This window comes from Bison bison, unplaced genomic scaffold (assembly GCF_000754665.1).
Source record: "Bison bison bison isolate TAMUID 2011002044 unplaced genomic scaffold, Bison_UMD1.0 scf7180017864456, whole genome shotgun sequence".
Taxonomy (NCBI): Eukaryota; Metazoa; Chordata; class Mammalia; order Artiodactyla; family Bovidae; genus Bison; species Bison bison.
The window spans coordinates 21,630,222-21,636,792 of record NW_011495018.1 but is presented as its reverse complement, the minus strand read 5'-3'; positions in this window follow the sequence as shown (position 1 = coordinate 21,636,792).

Here is a 6,571-nt window from a genome sequence, read left to right as displayed (position 1 = left end):
TCATGTCTGACTCTTGTGACCCCATGGACTGTAGCCCACCAGGCTCCTCTGTCCATGGGATTTTCCAGGCAAGAATATTGGAGTGGGTTGCAATTTCCTTCTCCAGGGAATCTTCCAGACCAAAGGATAGAACCTGCATCTCCTGCTCAGGCAGACAGATTCCTTACCACTGTGCCACCTCTTTTAATAATACATTATTAACCTAGTTGTCAGGAAACTGAGAAATGACCCTCAGGTGATGAAAAGTTCTTATCACAGAGCCCACAGATGGACTTGAGATGCCTAGGAATCACCTGAATTCAAATGAATTTAAATGTCAGTAACTCAGCATGCACGCACGTGCACACACAAACATGCACACACACTCACAATCTCTCTCTCTCTCTCTTTCTCTCTCACACACACACACATACACATGCTCTAGGGCAAAGATCACAGGTTTCAGAGGATTTCTGAAAATATCCTTAAGCCAAAAGAATGTAAGAACTATTGCTCTAGGCCTGAGGACTACTTTACCATGTGACTTTATGGAAGTAATTTTGCCACACTGTACCTCAGTTTCCATCCTTGTCAAATCACAATTAATTCTACTCTGACAAATATTTTGAAGGGTGAAGACTGAATGATATAAAGTGCTGCATATACATTGCATGCAAGCTCAGCCACTAAGACGTGTCTGACTCTGTATCCCCATGGACTGCAGCCCACTAGGCTTCTCTGTCTGTGGGATTTCCCAGGCAACAATTCTGGAGTGGTTGCCATTTCCTCCTCCAGGGGATCTTCCCAAACCAGGGATCAAATCTGTCTCTCCGGTGTCTCCTGCATTGGGAGGTGGAATCTTTACCACTGAGCCACCTGTACATTAGCTATTATTCTTTCTTTAGTCTTTCTCTTTAGAGAGATTTTGTGAAAAACTAGTTATGAAAATTCTTTTGGGCAAATGACTAAATTTCATCTGTGCAATGATTTCTGTATTTTTAGTTTTGAAGATATTTTAGTATTCTGTGCTCGCTGTCGATGGAAAATTATTCCAATTTGTCCCAATAGCCAAGAAAAAGTTAAATTAAGGATAAGTGAAAACAGTAAGTATGCCCATCAACTCTAGAAATAGAAGATGAAGTGAACACGTAAACATCAAATTACACAGCATCATTCCAGGCTGATTTTCAAACCCCAGTAGGAGGTTATTTTAAAAGCACAGCAGCTTTTCTAAGGAAATAAGCAGTGCTTTGTAGTTGTGCTTCAGCACTGTACTCCAATATCAGGACATCTCCAGAAGAAAAAGAATTTTGCCCCCAAGGAAGCAATTTTGTCCCTAAAAAGAAGGCTCCAGCAAGCACCAATGACATTGCCATGATTTCTCTCATGGTTCTGCTTCTTTGTCCCTGAGAAGCATCATATGCTCACACACACACACCCCAAAGCCACAAATGGCACCTAGAGGCATTGATGGTACATCTGATAGCTTGAGTTCTTAGGATTATCATCTATCTTGAATTCCCTGCAGAAAATCTGTAATTAGGTGACATTTAGGACCAAGGTTTTACTGTGTTACCCTCCTATGGGTGAGTGGGATGCTTCTAACAGTGGCTGGGGGAAACGTGCCGCTTCTGAAATCCAGGTAACCAGGAAACGGGGAGAGCTTAATATTAATATATGTCATATTGGTTCTGTTTTCCTAGAGAACCCTAACACAGTTTCCACAATTAGAACAATCATTTTGTGTTTCCTAGTTCAGTCTTTTTTTCTTGAATCTTTGCTATAAGGCTTATGCAGCTCAGTGGTAAAGAATCTGCCTGCCAAGGAGACCTGGGTTCTATCCCTGGGTTGGGAAGATCCCCTGGAGAAGGGACTAGCTACCCACTCCAGTATTCTGGCCTGGAGAATTCCATGGACTGTATAGTCCACAGGGTCACAAAGAGTTTGACATGACTGAGCAGTCGACTTTCACTGCCTTTCACTTTATGATATATAGTCATGTAGTCCATACTACAACACCTCTAACAGGTAGCTAACTACCTCCATGTAGAAAGCTTTAATCATCATTCATTTATCCATTACCTCAAAAATTGATTAAATTTCTACGATCTGCTGGCCCTGTGCTATGAACAAGGAGCACAGCAGTGGAAAAGAGTCTCTACTACAGGGAGCTACGGATTTAGTAGAGAGACAATTAGATTAGAAATTACATTATAGCACATCTTGTTACTTTTAACTAAACATTATTATATGTAAATCTCACTTATTGTTCTGGATTAATCTCTTTGCAATACATATAACAAGTTTAATTATATCCCAGAGACACATCTGTTAGGTATTTGAAGACTATTACAGCTTTGTAAGTGAAAAATCCCTAATCCAGTCATTTTTTTTTTTTTTTGAGCATCTACTATGTGCCATGATGTGGAGATACAGCAAATTATGTATTAACACAACGCCTACAATTCAAGTAGTCATTCCTGCTTTTCTTATAATTGTTTTAAGTCCTCCCCTCTAAATAAAGTGAACGTGCAAGTTAGCCACTCAGTTGTGTCCAACTCTTTGTGACCCTATGGACTGTTGCCCACCAGGCCCCTCTGTCCATGAAATTCTCCAGGCATGAATACTGGAGTGGATTGTCATTTTTTTCTCCAGGGGATCTTCCTGACCCAGGAATTGAACATGTCTCCTGCATTGCAGACAGATTCTTTACCATCTAAGCCACCAGGGAAGCATTGTGCTAAAGACTGATTTAGGCACAGAGCTAAGTGACACATCTCTGGCATCAAGAAACATACAGGCCTGTGATAGAACAAGTGTAGTTACTTCATTCACCTCATTCATCATGAATTCACTGAATTAGATATATAGAATATACCTGGTTAGTCTATTTCCCTTTTCCGTCACTATCCAGGGTATCTAAATATATGTGAAAGTAACAATACAGTGATGTTTACATTTATTAAAAACAGCATAAAATGAATGTCAAATACTGAGATTTTAGTGTAGAAATTATGCGTAGTATTTGAAGATTACTAAATCCACAAAACCCACTGACCCAATCAATGGTAATTTATGCTTTATTCCTTTTCCTGGATTATTTTCTAAGATTTAGGGCTTCAGTTTATCCTGCAATGCACCACCCAACATTTTGAGGCCATACAGAAACAATAAAACTTGGAACTTGCTAGGAAAACACTCTGAGCAAATGCTCTAGGTCAGTTCTGCATCACAGGCTCCTCTGGTTTCAGTCTCTAACTCCTGCCTTTAGGACAGACAGAGAATACAACTGTTGTTTGTCTTCTTTCCACCAAAACACTACACACTGTTTAATCTACCTCCAATATGTCCAGAGGGATGAGGAACATCTTAATACTGGTTATGATCTTCTTTAATCTCCTTTACTTTCTTGGCCTGAATCTCTGACTTTCACTATTGAGTTCCCCAAAAGCCTCTCTGTCGTTTATCCACTGGGTACTCCAAACATTGCCATGTTTCTTTGATGGATTACTTTAATACAGTGAAAGTTGCTCAGTCCTGTCCGACTCTTTGTAACCCCATGGACTACAGAGTTCATGGAATTCTCCAGGCCAGAATACTGGAGTGGGTAGCCTTTCCCTTCTCCAGGGGATCTTCCCAACCCAGGGATCGAACCCAGGTCTCCCACATTGCAGGCAGATTCTTTACCAGCTGAGCCACCAGGGAAGCCCTCTTTCATATAACCAATTTTAAACGAAGATATATTAACATGGCCTAAGAAAGAAAAACTTAAATTTCAGCTTTTTAAATTAACACTTAAGGAATAAGTCCATGCCACTCTATTCTTGTGGCTCTCCCCTGCCATCCACTGCTAACCCTCATCCCTGAGGTAGGGTTTGGAGATGAAGGACAGATCAGAATCATCTAACAGATGAGCACAGATACACAGTCAGCTCCTCAGCAAGGTCCTCCTGGCCCACCCAAACTATAGTAGCAGCCACAGCACTCTTCCATACTACCTTATTTTTTTACTTCATACCATTTTCTACAGTATTAAATTAATATATTCATCTATTTCAGTTTGTTTATAGTTCATACATTATCCATATTAACCCTACTCCAAACTTGCTATAAACTGTAGGAGGAGAGGCCCTGCTCCTCTTTTTTACCGCTATATCCCCAACTGGTACATGATGCACAGATAGCAACATTGAATAAAAACTGATTGAACCCAGAAGACCAGAATATGTATCTTTAATAGTGGCTCATCTAAGAAAAAAAAAAAAAAAAAAATATATATATATATCAATCATTCTAGGCCAAGTGGCTGTACTCAGAATTTACTTATATGTTACAAATATGTATATCAGTCAGAGCCTATCTGATGTTTCTCTGACAATAGCTAATGAAACACATGGTATTTTTATCAATTAAATGAAAGTAATAAATTGGATGCTAAATCACTAAGCTTATTCTATTTTCTCTTTTTTTGTTGTTGTTGTTGAGTCTCTAAGTCATGTCCAACTCTTTGCGACTCCATGGTCTAGAGCAAACCAAGCTTCTCTGTCCTTCACTATCTCTTTGAAAGTCTAGAATTTGGACACATGCACTTCTGTAGGATTTCTACAGAATGTGTTTAGGTTAGATATTTGCAGCAGAAGAGGACAGGCATTTGATTACGGTATGATGCTTATTTACAATTCTAGACTTCAGGAAAAAATTCTCAGTTAATTTTTTTTTTTTTTACAGTACATTTTTTTTCCTCTCTTCTTTTTTCTTTTTTAATTTTATTTTATTTTTAAACTTTACAATATTATGTTAGTTTTGCCAAACATCAAAATGAATCCTCCACAGGTATATCCGTGCTCCCCATCCTGAACCCTCCTCCCTCCTCCCTCCCCATACCCTCCCTCTGGGTCGTCCCAGTGCACCAGCCCCAGCATCCAGTATCGTGCATCGAACCTGGACTGGCGACTCGTTTCATACATGATATTATACATGTTTCAATGCCATTCTCCCAAATCTCCCCACCCTCTCCCTCTCCCTCTCCCACAGAGGCAACCAAATACTATATAATAATATCATCTTTAACATAATGGGATTTCCTTGTAATGTCTTCAGGGTTAATACAGAGACTAATTGAATTCTAATTGTTTCCTGCTACCTCACTAAATACTTCTCAGTTTTTCTTGCTGGTTCTTCTCCTTTTCTCTGACTGGAATCTGCTTCTCTGTCTACTCACTCCCCTTAGATAATATCATCTAATCACATAATAACTGTATGTCTCTCATCATACTTTAACTTTTAATTCCAGGTCAATACATTTAGCTGCTTAATTCATATTTCCCCATGGATACTGCTCAGGCAGGTCTAACTTAATACAAACAAAATAGAGCTCTTGATGTCTTCCTCTAAATATATCCCTCCAAGATATCAACCCTTTATTTCAAACTTGAACGTTCAAGTTACCCTCATATTCTCACCTTCTTCCACTCTCATCAACTCAACAACTATTCTTGGAAACTGTCATGTTCTACTTCAGCAATATATGCATTTGAACTCCTCTACACGGTATCGCAGCCGGCGCACTTCCGTGCGGTCAGTCGCGAGAGTGCCAGGCTGCGACGGCACAGGAGCGGCGGAGAGGAGCTCCCCAAGTCCAAGGAGTGGTGGCTGCGCGGGCGCAGGAGGGCCAAAAGGAGCTACTCCACTTTCAAGGTCAGGAGGGGCAGCCATGAGGAGATACCCCTCGTCCAAGGTAAGACTCAATGAAACTATGCCATGCCGTGTGGGGCTACCCAGTACTGGCGGGTCATGGTGGATAGGTCTGAAAGAATGTGGTCCACTGGAGAAGGGAATGGCAAACCACTTCAGTATTCTTGCCTTGAGAACCCCATGAACAGTATGAAGAGGCAAAATGATAGGATACTGAAAGAGGAACTCCCCAGGTCAGTAGGTGCCCAATATGCTACTGGAGATCAGTGGAGAAATAACTCCAGAAAGAATGAAGGGATGGAGCCAAAGCAGAAACAAAACACAGTTGTGGATGTGACTGGTGATAGAAGCAAGGTCCGATGCTGTAAAGAGCAGTATTGCATAGGAACCTGGAATGTCAGGTCCATGAATCAAGGCAAATTGGAAGAGGTCAAACAGGAAATGGCAAGAGTGAACATCGACATTCTAGGAATCAGCGAACTGAAATGGACTGGAATGGGTGAATTTAACTCAGATGACCATTATATCTACTACTGCGAGCAGGAATCCCTCAGAAGAAATGGAGTGACCATCATGGTCATTAAAAGAGTCCTAAATGCAGTACTTAGATGCAATCTCAAAAACGACAGAATGATCTCTGTTCGTTTCCAAGGCAAACCACTTAATATCACAGTAATCCAAGTCTATGCCCCAACCAGTAACACTGAAGAAGCTGAAGTTGAACGGGTCTATGAAGACCTACAAGACCTTTTAGAACTAACACCCAAAAAAGATGTCCTTTACATTATAGGGGACTGCAGTAGGAAAGTAGGACGTCAAGAAACACCTGGAGTAACAGGCAAATTTGGCCTTGGAATACAGAATGAAGCAGGGCAAAGACTAATAGAGTTTTGCCAAG